Source organism: Gobio gobio (assembly GCF_949357685.1).
Source record: "Gobio gobio genome assembly, chromosome: 5".
NCBI classification, from domain to species: Eukaryota; Metazoa; Chordata; class Actinopteri; order Cypriniformes; family Gobionidae; genus Gobio; species Gobio gobio.
In genome coordinates, this window is record NC_137101.1 from 56,564,449 (window position 1) to 56,583,522 (window position 19,074).

The following is a 19,074-nucleotide window of genomic DNA, read 5'->3' on the forward strand; positions in this document are numbered from 1 at the left end:
AAAAGAAGTGATGTAGTGTTTAGGATATGCAGTATGAGGTTTACGACAGTGATGTTTTACGTTATGACGCACAGGGGTACGCCTGCCGTATTACGGTGTGTAAACAACAGTGCATTAAGCCCACGAGGGATGACGGCTGTCTGTGTATTAACTGTCTGATATCACAGTAAAGCATACTGAACGCACACGTCTGTTTTCTTGTCAAATACTCAGATGAGAACATCACAGTGATGTCACTGAAACTCTGTAAACATAATTGTTTTACGCATTACTCACGCTTTCAATGCAGGCAGCATCTCTCCAGGTGCTCGCTATGTCCCGCCTCTCCTGCTATTAATGCACTACACATATTTAAGAATAAACCGTCTAAAACGCTTCAAATGTTTAAAAAAACATGTCAAAATGACTATTCCCAAACTATAAATGTTTAGCTCATCCAAAAATTGTAATTCTGCATTTACTCACTCTCATGTTGTTTTCACGCGTCACGCAAATTTGCACGTCTGTGTTTACTACAGTAAATCTGTTCATCGTATAAAGCCATCATGTCTCTTCTGAAGGCTTGGATTTGGATTAGACACTCGATTAGTTATTTTTACGATGCCTTTATGACATTTATTGGATCTTTTAGATTTGAGAGGAATGACTTTAAATGGAGGGACAGAAATCTCTCAGGTTTCATAAAGAATATCTTCATTTGTGTTTGAAAGTTAAAATGAAACGACATGAGGGTGAGCACATGATGACAGAGTTTACATTTTTGGGTGAATTATACCTTATAAATACAGCAAGTAGAGCCTTGGATAAAACAATTTGGATAAAACAATATATTGCAAATCATATTGTTTACATCAACGATTTTTATATCGCGATACATTGAATAAGGATATATCATTACACCCATAGTGAATGCCAAAGTGTAGTGGAAATTAATTTTGCTTTATGCAGAATGTATTTACTTTATATTATGTATGTGTTTGCATTACAACATGTGTCAGACAAGACAAGCTAAAATTGTGTTTGCAAACAAAAGGTGTTACATGTCTACATCCCGCTGTTTCTGAAGTGGCTCCTCTGTCCGGGGCCTAGAGATGAGAGATGGTTTTTGCCTCCTTATATGGTACAGATCTTCAATTGTTATTTTGCAAAACAGGAACACAGCAGGGTGAGGGGTAAGATGTATATAAGGAAGCCAGGGCTCTCAAGTCTCACGCATTGGGCGTGAGACACACGCATTTCAACCCGTTCACACGCTCACACCTTGTATTTCTCACGCAGAGAAATTTCCAGGATAATGCCCACCAAGTTGCGCTGCTATTAGAGGAATCAAGTGAGTTCCACATAGAGTTCAGAAGGCCCTGCCACGCACCAGCCAATCAAATAAAAAATATAGCTACCGAACAGCCAATCAGAAAAAAGCATTGCTGTATCCGGGTAGAATTTAGATATTCCCGCAACAACAACGTTTACATTCTACCACCTACTTTAGTTTAATGTTTTCTTTCCAACATTTCTTATTTGTATATTCAAAAATATTTAAAACAATCTCATAACATTTTTTAGTGTCAATTATTTAATTTGATTCGCAACAGCCCTGCAGTGTCTTATTCTAATTAAATTTATAGATCAAATTTAAGAATATAAAATGAAAGCTGAAGCATAGCCTATATTTAATAAGGCTATGGGAAAAAGCCCTTCATAAAAGGTTAAAATATCAAAGATATGCAGATTTAAATATGTTTAATATTATTATGTTCAAAGCTGATTGAACACTGGTGAGACTATTGCTTCAGAATAAATTATATTTACAACACAATAAATTCTGAAAAAAAAAAAATATATATATATATATATATATATATATATATATATATATAATATATATATATATATATATATATATATATATATATATATATATATATATATATATATATATATATATATATATTCAAAATTATTATGGATTATTAATTTGCCTCTTTCCTGACATCTTTGAAATAGAGAAATGCAAGAATTAATACTATGCACACACACACACACACACACACACACACATAAATGTTGAATTAAAAATATATATATATATTACTATTTATTTATTAAAAAATTCAGATCAGAACTTCGTCCCCACCCAAACCCCTGCTGCCGTCGCCAAAATCTCACTGAACTCAAAACTTGAGAGCCCTGGGAAGCCCACATTGGGTGAGGGGTAAGATGTATATAAGGAAGCCCACACTGGGTGAGGGGTGAGATGTATATAAGGAAGCCCACACTGGGTGAGGGGTAAGATGTATATAAGGAAGCCCACACTGGGTGAGGAGTAAGATGTATATAAGGAAGCCCACACTGGGTGAGGAGTAAGATGTATATAAGGAAGCCCACACTGGGTGAGGGGTAAGATGTATATAAGGAAGCCCACACTGGGTGAGGGGTAAGATGTATATAAGAAGCCCACACTGGGTGAGGGGTAAGATGTATATAAGGAAGCCCACACTGGGTGAGGGGTAAGATGTATATAAGGAAGCCCACACTGGGTGAGGGGTAAGATGTATATAAGGAAGCCCACACTGGGTGAGGGGTAAGATGTATATAAGGAAGCCCACACTGGGTGAGGGGTAAGATGTATATAAGGAAGCCCACACTGGGTGAGGGGTAAGATGTATATAAGGAAGCCCACACTGGGTGAGGGGTAAGATGTATATAAGAAGCCCACACTGGGTGAGGGGTAAGATGTATATAAGGAAGTCCACACTGGGTGAGGGGTAAGATGTATATAAGGAAGCCCACACTGGGTGAGGGGTAATATGTATATAAGGAAGCCCACACTGGGTGAGGGGTAAGATGTATATAAGAAGCCCACACTGGGTGAGGGGTAAGATGTATATAAGAAGCCCACACTGGGTGAGGGGTAAGATGTATATAAGGAAGCCCACACTGGGTGAGGGGTAAGATGTATATAAGGAAGCCCACACTGGGTGAGGGGTAAGATGTATATAAGGAAGCCCACACTGGGTGAGGGGTAAGATGTATATAAGGAAGCCCACACTGGGTGAGGGGTAAGATGTATATAAGGAAGCCCACACTGGGTGAGGGGTAAGATGTATATAAGGAAGCCCACACTGGGTGAGGAGTAAGATGTATATAAGGAAGCCCACACTGGGTGAGGAGTAAGATCTATATAAGAAAGCCCACACTGGGTGAGGGGTAAGATGTATATAAGAAGCCCACACTGGGTGAGGGGTAAGATGTATATAAGAAGCCCACACTGGGTGAGGGGTAAGATGTATATAAGAAGCCCACACTGGGTGAGGGGTAAGATGTATATAAGAAGCCCACACTGGGTGAGGGGTAAGATGTATATCAGAAGCCCACACTGGGTGAGGGGTAAGATGTATATAAGGAAGCCCACACTGGGTGAGGAGTAAGATGTATATAAGGAAGCCCACAACGGGTGAGGGGTAAAATGTATATAGGGAAGCCCACACTGGGTGAGGGGTAAGATGTATATAAGAAGTCCACACTGGGTGAGGCTGTCCTTCTGTGCACAAACTTTGTCTGTATGTGAATGGACTTCTTGCAAGAATAAAATACTTCGAAGACAATTGGGTTTGGTTTTCATTACAATCTCACCACTAAAGAGTTCAAATTTTCCACGACACAACCCTACCCTCTCAGTTCTTGATCTGAGTATTCTGGTTCAAACATGGTTGAGCAAAATATTCCTTGTTGTCTAGTGTTACATTGAAATCATCAGCCATTGTGATGACTGGTACTTTTAACAGCCTTTCAACATTTGTACTGCTATTGAACATGTGCTCTCTGAAGTAAAAAAACAAACAAAAGAAAAAGGTGTCAGCTCGCATGTGAGCCGGTGGCGCCCGCATGGTCATCATACGTGACAGGAAGCTCGCGCTCACAATGGGAGTTGTCTACATTTGAGAGGTATTTCTACATTTCTACACATCTGATGTGTTCAACACTTTCAGTTAATTGTTAAAAGTTAAACAGTTAAAAGCTGTTGATGCCGCTTATCATCTTGCGACAGGGTTCACGTGTGATTAATAAAAAATTAAAATAAAAGTTCCTATGCCGCCAAACCCATCATACAAATGGTAACCTTGATAAATGTGGCGGCTGAAACATCGTCATTTGAATATCATGCCCCTAAAAATGCATGCTTTATAAACCTCGCCCCAAGAGTTTACAACACGGAGAAACATAACCTGGTGTTGTGTAATATTCAGTTCCTGTGAAAAACTGTTCCAATGGGTGAAGCATACATGAATATTCATGATATTTCCCTTGTTGTGGGCGTGGCCTTGAGACAATGCGCAAACAAATGGAACTGAAAATATGTGTGCATGCTCCTCAAATCGCAACTCGTTTCATGAATTATTTTGACAAGATAATGAAGTTTCAATATTAAGCAATCAAGCATTTTCAGGCATTTGGGAATCACTAGTCTCCAAGTACTCATCGATTAAAGGTATAGTCCATCCAAAAATGAAATTTCTGTCATCATTTACTCACTGTGTGAAGAACATTGGGAACCAGTAGAACCAATATTGGTGTTCATTGACTTATATTGTATGTAAAAAAAATAAATAATACACAGCATTTATTTTTCAAAATATGACTTTGTACCAGATGAGGGCATCAGAATTTTTTTTTTTTCTTGAACAACCAATCCTTTTAAAATGGACCCTTAAAAGAGTATGTCATATTTATCTCTATTGTATTTAGTTAACAGTCAAATACAGTTTAGCTTTAGAGAATCTAAGATAAAGAACTAATAATAATAATAATAAATATTGTATTAATATATAGTTTTATTAACCAAATGTTTTGTCAGCCAAACTCTGTTGACTTAAAATATTTACTTGAAATCCTCTTGAGATTATTAAAGTTAATATTTCAATAATTTAACAACACACTTTCATGTTCACAGTTCTCTGATGTTGGTTAATTGTGACATGATGTACATGTAAACAAATAAAATGAGTCTTTTTTTATTGTTTTATTTTTACACTTTTATAATAATTGCAGTTTTGTAATAAATAATTATTAAAACAAGGCCTTGGCACAGAAGAACAGCCCCCAGATCACACACTGCCAGATCTACTCGTGACTTCAGCTCTTACATCCAGTCTGAAACAGACAGTGACTTTATATGTTGATCAGTATATGATCACAAAAGCAAACTGAATTCATTATGACATTGGTGATGAAGACATGCGTAGCATATAATTTTTTCCTGTCCCGGTTTAAAAATAGTAACCTTTGGCCTATGTCCAAGATTGGGCCATCCATCAGAACAATGCTTTAAAGCTTTATGCACTGTATTATATAATCAGGTACAATATTAATTATGATGACTACAAGCTTAGTAAAACGTTTTCCTCAGTAGGGATGTAGTTTATGCAGTTAACAGAAACACTGGCTATATAATAAACAAGAAATTCAGGATGACTCACACCAGGCTATAGCTTTTAAACATTTTATTAGGGCACAAATAATTAATAATAATCTGTGTTAGCCGAGATGAGCATAGGTTATTCACTCATTGTTTGCTCTGTGTCCTAACCTATTTATCTGTATGCCTGTAATCAATCAGGCAAAACAACTCTGAATAGTTTGTGTAATATGATAAATCATCTTTGTTTTGAAAATGTGAACTGTTGCAGTTATTGCTTAACATTGAAACTTCAGAGTCTTTTCAAAATAATCCATGAAACGAGTTGCGATTTGAGGAGCGTGCACTAATATTTTCAGTTCCATTCGTTTGCCACGCCCACAACAAGGGAAATATCTTGAATATTCATGTATACTCCACCCATTGGAACAGTTTTTCACAAGAACTGAATATTACACAACACCAGCCAAGAAGAGGAAGTAATCTCATGAGAGAGAAACTGATCTTACTCCAAAAACACCCGTTAACCTCATAACTGCAAACAACTACATACATTTGTATGTATATTAAATCATTTTAATCTTAGTGGCATTCGTTATAAACAACACATCAAGCCAAAATGAATTCAGCAAGACTCCAAATACACTCATATTCACCATAAACGTTCGGTTGCTGAACTATTGTTCATTATGTAAACAAGGCTTTGTACTTTACTATCACGGAAAACAGCATCTTTCACGAGTGCAGAATGTATTGTGTACCAATAAGACACACTTGATCTTCTGTTCGATCATGAGATGAGGAAGTTTAAATAAAATAATCAGAATTAATTCACAACTGCATTAAAGTCCCCAGTGACACATAACACACACACACACACACACACACACACACACGAAAACAACTAAAGAAAGATGAAACACTCACCTCAGATTTGTAGATCTTTACTTTTTCTCTTCTGAACTGTCGTGTTGAACTGAAATTTCTTTGACTTCTGTAAAGGAAGTGAAACTGCTTTTCAGGAAGAGACATGAGAGACGTCAGCACTCAGTCTCCTGTCACTGCATTTGCCGAAATTCTTATATATATATATATATATATATATATATATATATATATATATATATATATATATATATATATATATATATATATATATATATATATATATATATATATATTTGCTATTTGATGCTCCTTATCAGCAGTGTGTTTTCAAACCAGACAGCATTTCCTCCACTTCCTTCACCTGATTTACTGCTGTAATCCACTGAAGGCAGGGCCGTGCACACTGCACAGACCTTTTGAGGGGCATGTGCTGAAACTGAAAAAGGGCATGTCTGTCAACACTTCATCATTTAACACACGTTAGACGTTTTAGTTCCATTTTTTAATCTATTTTCTTCATTTTTATTGAAAAGAAATGCCTTTTCGATGTGATATGGGATGGGAAAAGTGAGTAGAGCAAGATCAGCAAAAGGCGGATTTAAACCTCCGGTTGATTTGCGTCAAAACTTCGAACCATGTACTTTATCACTATGCTATTGTCACTATAAGTAATCTGGGGCCGTATTCACAAAACATCTTAAGGCTAAAAGTAGCTCTTAACTTGCCGATTTAGGAGAAACTCTTAAAAATAATGGGCGTGTAAGTCCTAATTTTAGGACTCCTAAATTTTAGCGCTAAAACTAGCTCCTAAATCCATGAAACGCTAGGAGTAGTCAAGAGGACTCCTAAGTCACTAAGACCAAATCACTAAACAATCCTACTGGCTGTTGCCGCAATCCGCCCAAAGACACTATACAACATTGAGGCAATAGTGATAATAAATGTATCTTTAATAATAATGTAAGATTACCTGTGGCAGTTGTTTTTACAAGTTCACGTTTACAAATGATCGAATAGAGTAAAAAATTATAAGCATTTTATGTGCACTGTCCAAGGGGATCGAGGGCTCAGAGCTTGAATTTAGCCCAAACCCAGAGTTATGCCCCGCATTGCAGACCGTGAGTGAGGAACGGGGTGGCGGAGGGATGCAGAAAACTGTCGAGGTAACTAGGTGAGTCGGCTCTCGGCTGTGTATATACCTCCTCTCGCGCTGATTAGATAGACCATTTGAGCGCGCTCCTCACAAACTTTGTTTATAAAACAACATTTTTGCTTGATTTCATGCAAGAGACTTAAGAGGCTGACAATTAGCTGAACATATACTACGGTAGTTTAATTAGTGACACTTGGCCTACTTTTTAAAATCTTTATTTGAATATAGCAACATTTTTATTTTAAAATCTTTATTTGAATATTGCAACATGAAACCATGAACATATTTCTATAATTAAATCACTGACAGAGATCCCTCCCCTATCAGCCAATCACTGTGGTCATAGTTAGTAAGCGTGTTGACATCATCCATAGCAACAAGGTCAACCCCGTCCTTACTCTTAGCTTAAGACTTCTCTCTATTCCTTACACTGCATGAAAAGTGGGATTTTCGACCCCGTAAACGCTTGTATACTCCCGGAAATCTCCCTAATTTTCGGCAGTTTTCGACAATTTAGAGGCAGCGAACGCCGCGTTCGTCTGTGCCACAAATTGTCGTAAACGAACCTAGGTCTCTAGGTGGAGAGCCCCCCGCTGAGAGACCGCAGAGGTGCGACGCCTCTAATTAGCATATGAATAGCAGCGAAACCAGAGAGTCAACGGCCAGACTTGAATTTACTCACTCACTATTGGCTGAAGCCACTACATTTAAAAAAGAGAAATCCCTCGTGATTGGTTGGCAGATCACTGCAAACCAATCATTATTGGTCCCCCTGGCTCATTATAAATGTAAACCCCAATAATAATAATAAATATATAATTTATGTTGTAATAATTTGTTTTATATTAATGTTATTGTGCTATGAAGTATTCATACCATCAAGGAATATATGGGAAAATTATACGGACCGTGCCGTTTATTCAAACAAGGGGCTTCATTTATAAGCATACAGCTGTTCATTCAAAGAAAGGGCTTAATTTATAAAACACAGCGGTTTACTCAAAGAAAGAGCTTTATTGTTAAACACACAACTATGTACAGTGCAGCAGTAATGTCTCGTAATGTAATGTAAAGTTCGTCGAGCTCCAGGCTGCGAGAGGGCGGTGGCCGCACAATCCGGCATCCAGACACCCCGTCAACAAAGCCGTCTTCCTCATCAGATATGAGTTCAATGGTCGCGGACTTCCAAACATCCACCTCATCCAGCACACTCTCGCTTCCAGCAACTGTAATACAATCCATAAAGACAATAAGCAACCTGAAAAATACTCACATTGACAAAAAACGGATCTAATATAATAAATCTTACCCTTTTTCTTCTTGATCGACTCCGAGCTAAACTCCGCCTGCTATGCAAGTTCAGGTTGTTGGTATCTGAAGCTCCGGCGTGTCGATTCATAATACGTCTTACAGGCAGCTGGAAAACAATTACATGAGACTGGTATTAATAAAAACAGTCACGGTAAAATTAAACAAGGAATGAGAAAAACAGAAGTTATACTTAAGTTACACACAATGTCGTCTTGATCAGCGGTTAAATCTGGACTCGCGGAAATCGCTCCAAGCAGATAAGAGCTCACGGCTTCGTTATGAGGCGAGGATAGTCTGTGTAAACAAAATGTGCAGTTTTAAGCTCGGATCTAGTAACGCATCCATTTCCTTATACAGCTGAATAAAAGCATATTCTTTATATCGTAACGTTACATTACCCATGCTGTGGTTCATAGCGCCTGCAGTTTGCCTTAGAGTTGTGAAGACGAAGACAGCCTCCTGAAAATGAGTCCAAAAAGTTGGCCGCCTCCATGCAGAGATTGAGTTGAAGACGGCGTCCTGTCATTGTTGATCGCGAAAAAGGAAAGCAGCAAAAAACATAGGAAATGTAAAAAAACCAAAAAGCTTAAAGCTCGTCTTCTACGCATCATGGCCATGACCTCGACCTGGCACGTCATTGGACTAGGGCTCTAATATGGAACGCGCCCGGGGCCAAATCTCTTTATACGAAACGCGTGACTTAAGACCGTTTCAACACGCCCTGTTTTCCGCGTCAACGCAGCAATTTTTTACGTGTTTCTTTTGTATGTGTAGACACGCACATTCTGGTCGTGTAACAGGCATACACACACAGTCGACGCACAGTTTTAACATGTTAAGAAGACACATTTGAACGTGTTTCTTAACGCGCACATTCTGTACATGTCGAAGTGTAATTTTTTTTTTTTAAAGCAGACTTACCTTTAGATGTAGCCTAGGCTACATACATATTAATATAAGATATTAATTAATTGCTTAACTGACTACTGTGCTAGAGTAAAGTAGCCTAATGTTGCAATGTATATTAAGTAAATGCTTAATATTATACAATTATTATAATTTATCTATATGGGTTATTGTTGGTTTTTTAAAGTTAGGCTATATATAATTTCTAAAAGTATAGGCTAATTTACACAGCACATATTTATAACTGAAAACACACACACACACACACACACACAACTTTATTCACTTTCACATAATAATGTTTTTGTAATTTGGTGTTTAGTTTGTTGTATAGTTTGTTTATACTGTTCTGTCTCTGTTTTGTTTCCAGGAACATCTGATGAGTGCTATAATAAAATGACTTCATTATATTTAAAATATGTTTTGATATTCATTTTATTTATATTATTAATATTTTATTTACCCATAAACGTGTCTTTAGGAAGCCATGAGTTATAGAGACAAGAATGACTTTTGCCATTTAAATGCCACATTAATTTACTGAGGACCCATACAGCCAATGATCATGTGTGAAAACACTTATACATAAATTGATCACTTAGAAATCAAAACTAAGGTTTGAGAAAGAAAGAATATGCATACAACAAAATATATTTTTTCATAGCAGCTTCAGTAACAAGTTCAAAACAAATTCTGCTGTAAACCGGCTCTAACAAGCCAATATAGTGTCAATATTCAGCTCAAGTGACTTCAGTGTTGATTCAGTTCAGTTGATTTCAGTTCAACTGTAAATTCCTCAGTTGTGCATATTTGTGTGTAGTTAGATATATGCAAAAACAACATTTTTGGAAGAGTTAAAATAGTTTTGCACAAAGTGTTGCTTTTGCAAGAGATGTCTGATGTTTTGCATGTTGTGTGTTTTGTGTGTAGAGTTACAAGAAATGGAGCCATATTTTCAGAAATTGTGTGTAAGCAATTAGATAAAACTGTAAATGAATCCAGTTTATTTTAGTTCAGGACTCATAGTCCAGGTGTTAGTAATCTGTGCTTAATCTTTGTTCCAGGCAACAATTTTTTAACTCACGATTAACTAGATTAAGGCCTACTCTTGGCATAATTTAAACCCTGTCCAGGAAACCACCTCTTGAAAATCTGCATTGATAATTCATAAAATGTGGTGTGAGCTCAATTTAAATGACAATTACAGAAAAACACAATCTGACTTAACTATAAACACACAAACTTGTACTTTTCACATTTATGATTAATAGCCATTTAAAAAATCATTCACAGTGCAGGGTGGAAAAATTTATTTTGGTATGTAAACTGTATGCTTTACTTGATTTATTTGTGTGCTTTGGTTCATTGTCTTGCTGTCTTCACTGCTGTCCTGTATTATTATTTTTTTTACATAACATTGGTTATTGCTAATGACATATAGAGTAATTAATCTACACTGTGAGCCCGGACAAGTTGAATCTACTTAAAAAATTGGAGCAAACTGGTTGCCCTAAAAATTTAGTAATGTGAACTAAAACGAGTACATTTAACTTAAATTTAAGTTAACATTTTAACTTAAACTTTAAACTTGTTTTAGTCAAAAAAATTCAGAACCTAGATAAAACTCCCCCTGCTGCTACTCTGATTTGCATTTGTGTAGCTCACAGCATCTTCATTTACATGATAAAGCCTCCCCTAGAATTAAGGGGAGGGGGGGTCATGGGGGGACAACTGCCAAGCAAGGCCCACGTCAATTTCCGACAATTTACGGCAGTTTTCGGTGTTGCCTGCAAATTGCCGTGCACAGTCGTAAACCTGAAGTTTCACGGCAATCTACAGTGTCACATACTGACGAAAATCCCACTTTTCATGCAGTGTTAGTAAAAGTTGATCTCAGCAGCTTTGTGAATTGGTTTTAAGAGAAAACTCGTAACTAAGAACTTTTACTGCCATTTAAGAGAACTCTTAGTGCTAAGATAAAATGTTTTGTGAATATGGCCCCTGGTGTCTTCCATAATCTTTAATGAAAAAAGGCAGCCTATTTGCACTTAATGTGAATGACAACATTAGTATGTGAAGACGAGCGGAGAGTATAGAATACAAGATTCCAAAATGAGCAAGCTAGCGAATACGTGCTTATTAACAGCGTAAACATGAATTAAACATGCGACCATAATATCATTAAATGTTAATATATAATAAAGTGTATCGGCAATCATAAATAAAATAACAAATTTCTTAGAAATATATTTTACCTAGATGACGAGGATCACTCAGGGCGCACCTGTGCTTATTTATGATTTTCCGATTGTAAAAACAAATTATATGTTGTTGTATTACTTATTAACATATTATTAACATTTTACAAAAGTCAGATTCAAATGCAGCTAAAATGGTCATTTTGTCAGTCATTAAAACGGAGGTATCACATTAACGTTACGTTTTCATCAACAGTTACAAAGTTTGTTGTTGATTTATGGGTGCTCCGTTTTTCCTGTTGTAAAATACATTTGACTAAAATCTAACTTTATAAAAGATGAAATGCTACTGTATGCTCAGGCTATTTAAGTGTAGGCTATTGTCTATGACTAGATGGAAAATGCTAGCCCTCTCTCTCTGGTCCCACATGTCTCAGACCTCAAATACATAAAAAATTAGCCTTTATAGATAAAAGCTGAAAAGTCCCAAAGTGAAGGCTGCCCGCTTCGAAGGCCTGCACGAAGGCTGAACTGAGGGACAGGGTTGCCAGGACTGCACAACAAAACCTCTACAATTGCTAATCAAAAGTAGCAGAATCACAGCCAAAACGCAGGGGGTGGATAGTAGAAATATAGCTAAAGTAAAGACTTAAACCTATGGACTATAGGTTACAAACAACTCAGAGCAACAGTGTAAAAGTAGCCCATTTCCAGACTTGGCAACACTGAACCGAGCAGCGTTAAATGACCTATAGCAGGTGTGTGACAACTTACAGCGCACGTTTGTGAGGGATTTTTAAAAAAAAAGAAATGGAGCAGAAAAGTAGTCTTTTTTTTGTGTTGCTTTTTATGAGTTTTTATTGGATTTTGACATGCTTCAAAGCCTGCGACGATGGGAGACCAGACCATAACAGGTAAAAATTTAGCCTATGGTTAAATATTTAATCGTTAGCAACTATTAGTTAACAGTTTATTTATTCTGTTAAATGTAACTGTTACAATATATTTTCACATTTATATATGTACGTCCAAGTCTTTATATAAGTACTTATTTTAATTCAACTCACATAATCGATGCATTGTAACTTTTTATGACATGGCAGCCTTCGACCGATTCAGCCCAGCAAACCTGCGGACAGTGGAAATATGCACTCATCCCAGATGAAGATGATGTCCCGCTGGCACAGACCTTACCAGGGTCTCTATTGTGCAGACCATCCCGGTCCAGTAGCATCACCAGTTTCTCTCACTCATCCCAGATGATGTCCCACTGGCAGAGGCCTTACAAGGGTCTCTATGGTGCAGACCATCCCGGTCCAGTCCCACCACCAGCATCTCCCGCTCAGCTCAATGAAAGTGTGCATACAAATGTTTTCTTCTGTTTTAGCTGTTAATTTACATTTCTGTTGTTTCTGATGTTGTTATACTGTATAAATAGTTGTAAAAAGTAGCCTACTTTAAGTAATGTATAGACCCATTTATTTTCATTTACACATTTTAATTTACATGACAAGAAAATATATGTATAGAAGAATTTGTTTAATGTACAAATTATAACTTGCATTACAAAAATAAACAAATGTACAGAACAATCACTTCTCTTTTATTTAGCCTACACATTTCAAGTTAACGAAAATAAACAATAGACAGCAATTACTTTGTTACATTTACAAATAACTTGCATTAAAAAAAAATTTGAAAAATTGTTCTGTGCATCCCGGCCACGAGTTTAGAGAGAATTGTGCAGGAGGAGACTTTCAGTAATGGGCGGATGGACAGACGGTCAGTCGGTCAGTCAGTCATATAAAATACTTTATTTTACAGTACAGCTTGTAAGCCAACAGTTTTCGTTGATTTGTATTTTGGCTTATAGTTTTGATTGACAGATGTCGCATTTGATTTAGCCTCTTTTTCTCTGTGACATTTTTTAGCTACGGTGTTGACAGTATGATAAGAAGATGAAATAAAATGTTTGTATGGCCAAGATTTTACATTTGTTATCCTCCTCTCTCTTTCGGTAGGGGAAATTTAAAAGAGAGATTCTGGAAAAGAAATCTAAATTTAGTGGGATCGTCGGGTTGGGAATAAAATAATTTATAGCGGGAGAGCACGGAGTGAATTATAAGCGTGAGCGGGAGGGTGCGGTGCGGAATTGATCCTATTGCGGGAGTGGGATGAAAAAACAGCCCCACACAGATCTAATTTGCAGACAAAAAGAAAGATAAAAGAAAAAAGAAAGAAAGAGCGAAATGGACAGACTGATTCCTCTTCTTGGGAGAATGGTTGAGAAATAACATTTATGCAAGTTAAAATTGGGAACATTATCTTGCCAGGTTGCTCAGGGCAGGGAACTGGGAACTGTGCGAATGCCACCACTACAGAACGTTTTGTTCACTTCAAGTTCAGGCACGGTTGGGCTTTTGTGCTACAGCCGGGCTATTGTCAGACCACCCACTCCCGTCCAGTACACCAGAGTTACCGACCGCTACCCTCTTTCACTGGGGAATTTAATCCCGCACTGCAAGAAATCTGATCGAGTGCCGCGGGATTGCAGACCAGTCTATACAAATCCTGCTGTCACTGTTGTGCAATGAATTCTGGGATAGGTAGGCTGCGAAGGGTCCATCTGTTGTACCCTTCCTTTGCCTGAGAAATGGAGGGCACATTTTGAAGTCGCTTTCGATTGCGGCCTTCACATTGGGACAGCCTTCGCCGCGCCGCTGTGACGCAATCGCACTTCAAATGTGGCGCAAACATTTACATTTTACATTTACATTTAGTCATTTAGCAGACGCTTTTATCCAAAGCGACTTACAAATGAGAGCAAAAGAAGCAACTAGAACAGTCAAGGGCAACAGTATGCAAGTGCTGTAACAAGTCTCAGTTAATCTAGTTCAGAACACAGGACAGTTTTTTTTTTTTTTTTTTTTTTTTTTTTAAATAAATTGGACAGACAGAAAATGAATAGAATGATAAGTGCTATTCTTGATTGGTCAGGTGCTGCTGGAAGAGATGTGTCTTTAGGCGTTTTTTGAAAATGGTTACCGACTCGGCCGCACGAATTGAGATAGGCAGGTCATTCCACCAGGTGGGGACGGTCCAGGAAAAGCTCCGTGAGAGCGATTTCATGCCTCTCTGGTATGGCACCACAAGGCGTCGTTCACTAGCAGAACGTAAGTTCCTGGAGGGTGTGCAAACCACGGGGGCAGTCATGTCCTAATGGTTAGAGAGTCGGACTTGTAACCGGAAGGTTACAATTGGTTCACTTCAAATGTGGCCTTCAGAGGTGCAGCCTTCACATTGGGACAGCCTTCGTCGCGCCGCAATCACACTTCAAATGTGGCCTTCACATTGGGACAGTCTTCGTCGCGCCGCTGTGATGTTTCTTGCGTAAAGAAAACGCTGTACTTATTCAAACAACAAGATCTTTATTTACCCTGGCAAGACTTCGTTCAGCTGCTGTAGAACTTCAGTTCATTCAGTTACGATAGAGGGAGTGGAGTTATGAGGGTTACTGACAGTTTGAGGGTCCAACAAGATTTAGTCACAAGCTTTAATACCTTTCATTGGCTAAATATTTGTAAAACACACAGACAGACGTAAAGTGTGACTAATAGCATTGATTTATAAAAGAAGAAGAAAAAACACCACCACCAAAAACTCAGTGTAATGAGAAGTCATTAAAACGGAAGAAGGAACAACGCCTGCTCCTTCCTAGATGTGTAACATGCTATTTATGGCCATGTCATGCGTCTATTGCTCAATAGTTGCACAGCAGGAAGTTTCTGCCACTAACGGACATTTACAACCAGAAGTAAGAGGTACAGCCTGTCGCTTTTAGCCAAATAATGAAATAAATAATAATATTAGTTAAATAGCGCGATCATCAGACATTCAACAGTATATAAATCAAGACTGCCTAATGTTACCAGATGAAATGTTAAACTCCATCCATCCATTCTGAATCACATCCAGACAAAGTCAAGACAAAAAAACACGACTTTCTCAGATTTTTAGTTTGTTTTTTCATGAAACTGTTGATAATTCAAAACATTCAAGTGTTGATAAAAAAAGAATGAATGAAGCTAGAACATTTTTGTTTGTTTGTGTATCCCGTGATAACACTGTGAGTTCTAAATGAACAGATCAGATTGAATGGGCACAGTAGCATGACACTATACTTAACATCTAAGTTCGTAAAGAGGATTTGAGACAGCAATTTCACTACAACTTGTGAAAGGGAAAAATTTTTTATTGTATTGTATCAATATTGTCAATTGAACGACAGTTGAAAATGTACCATAAGTATAACAGAGTAAATACAATCAGGCCTGTTTGTTATGAGAAAAAAATTAAAGGTCCCGTTTTTCGTGTTTTTTTGAAGCTTTGATTGTGTTGTTTCGCGTGTAAAAAAACAGTATTTTTCACACAATTTACTTATCTGTATACCGCTGTTTTCACTGTCCTAAAAACGGCTGATGAGTTCCTCGTTCTATGAAGTCCCTCCTTCAGAAATACGTAACGAGTTCTGATTGTGCCAGCGGTTCCTGTGTTGTGATTCGACAGCAGCTTAGCGCACGTTTCCCGGTTCCTATGTTGTGATTCGACAGCAGCTTAGCGCACGTTGCACGGAAAGGTCACGCCTCTTAATGGGGAGATGTATGCGCTCAATGATCTCTACAGCGTCCCTGGGAAAGCCAAACAAAGGTGATTTGACTCCGGGATGAAAATAACAGCGTCTCGACGACATGGCGACAAACACACTGAAACGCAACACTTCCTTTTCTCCACGCGACACTCTTGTGGGCGGAGGTTAGTCAACGAACTGTTCTACTGACGTCATTAAAGCAGGCTGTACCAGGATGTAGTCCAAGCCAGCCGTTCGCTGTAGGCTATGAAAGGGAACTTCTGTTAAATAAAATATCTCGCTTGGCATTGAACTTTGAGCTTTATAATTTTACAGGTATTATTTATGCTTACAGGTATTATTACAGCAACATTACACACTAACTAAAGTTTGAACAATGGGATCACGAAGAACAGGACCTTTAATGTTTTTCCAAACACAATTCAGAAAGTCTTTTATTTATGTTTTTACCCATACGGAAAACACGTGTTATCCACTTTTGTCCACATAAGATTTTCCCAAAATACAGAGTGATTGAGCACTGAGCAGTCAGAAGAATCATCACAAATGTTTTTTTTTTTTTTGTAATTTTATGCAAGTTTAATATGACAATTATTCCATTTAAATGTACATCAAATAAAAATTTAAATATAAATAAATTGCTATATGTATGACGTTAAGAACTGCGTCATCATTTGTGCGCACGACTTTGGACTGCGCATGCGCCTCATTTTGCTCTAACGGTCGACTACCAGCGGGAGTTCTCAGAGGAAAAGGTAAGAGCTATAAATTTAATTCGAGTCATCATTTTTTGCATATGTTATGTTAACTGTCACTTTATCTGTTGTCTTTTCAAGGTTTTGTAACATTTGTTCAATGTAATGCCGTCATTTGCTGACAATCTCCAGTCAGCTGTAACATTACTGAGGTAACATTAACGTAAAATCTGAGACAATTGTAGTTATCTTTCATTTGGACACATAGCAAAAACTACACATCAGTTTCATATTTGAGCCTGTTACTGATATCATCAGTGGAGCCTGTACATTTCTGCTGTATTTAACCTTTTGACACGTACGATCACACATATGTGATCATTCTAGGCTGTCTAGGTTGGTCCCTGGAGTGTACAATCACACATATGTGATCATTCTAGGTTGGTCCCTGGAGCGTACGATCACACATATGTGATCATATATATATCGTATAATAAGCACTGTCCTGAGATTCTATGCAGATCCAAACAAAGGCAAAATGGTAAACCTTGGATAACAAACGGATTAAAAAATGCCTCTAAAAAGAAAAACAGACTTTATAAGGAGTTTATTAAATCAAGAACAGAGAATGCAGAAAAACGCTATAAGAAATACAAAAATAAGTTGACTAATATATTGAGAAAAAAGGAACTATTAAAAAAGGACTATTATAATAGAATGTTGCATGAAAATAAAAATAACATAAAGGCTACATGGAATATTCTGAACAATGTAATTGGAAATAAGACTGGACGAACGGAATTACCTAAATATTTTGAAAAGGACAATAGGGTGATTGAAAATAAATATGAAATGGTTCATGAACTAAATCAATTCTTTGTAAATGTAGGTAGGACCTAGCTTAGCAAATGAAATACCAATACCTAGTGATCAGCTAGGGGGAGTCTGGAAAAGGGAAAATAGGATTATGCAGTCAATGTATCTAGGTGAGGTGACTGAAAATATTATTATCAATACTATAAAAATATTATCTGTTGTCTACAAGCTAAAAAACAAGACCTCAACGGATAGTGATGGTATTGACATGAAAATAATAAAAAACACAATTGATTGCATTATTAAACCATTATATTATATAATTAATTATTCTTTTACAGAAGGAGTTTTCCCAGATAGTATGAAAACAGCTAAGGCAATACCTTTTTTTTAAACTGGAGATAAACATATTTTTAATAACTATAGACCAGTATCTCTCCTATCTCAATTTTCCAAAGTGTTTGAAAAACTGAGTGTTTACCAGGGAATGGCCGGGATTATTGTGTGATATTTAGGACTGTGTTCGAGTTACCGAATCGCTGACCTAGGACTGTTTATTCACGGAGAGGACAAATAGATGGCGGGCCACCCGCAGAGCGGAACGGACCAAAATCCTTGAATTCGCATTGGAAAACTGGTTGGATATCCTCCTGGGACCCAGAAAAAAAAGTTTTTTGAATGTAGTATTTTTTTTATGTCATTACATTGTTTAGAGCATAAGAAACAAATGGAAAAAAAAAATTATATTTTATTCATATGTTATGATATGAATGAATGTCATCTGTAGTTGACAGCAGGACTCAGTTGTTAAAAAAATTAAATGAAATGAAATTGCATGTATAGGCAAAACAATGGGATTTATTTTTAATTCACCAATCAATTTTTAGGTTTAATTGTTTTTTTAACAAACTTTATTTAAAGATGATTCTGAACTGTTATGAAAGATATAATGAAATGCATTCATATACCATTTTACTTTATTAAATATGTGGGTGAAATGACAATACTTGGATTTTCCCATTCATTACAATGTATCTATTCAC

The 19,074-nt window shown here is 37.1% G+C and overlaps 1 protein-coding gene across 1 annotated transcript in view; it reads right to left on the bottom strand.

The window, feature by feature from the left end:
- The window catches only part of LOC307126581 (NACHT, LRR and PYD domains-containing protein 12-like), a 176,083-nt gene that overhangs the window by 125,138 nt on the left and 31,871 nt on the right, over positions 1 to 19,074 (bottom strand). The window contains exon 2 of the mRNA XM_079817177.1: positions 6,344 to 6,410. The gene's annotated coding sequence lies outside the window, so the exon portion shown is untranslated. The remainder of the gene's footprint in view (positions 1 to 6,343; positions 6,411 to 19,074) is intronic.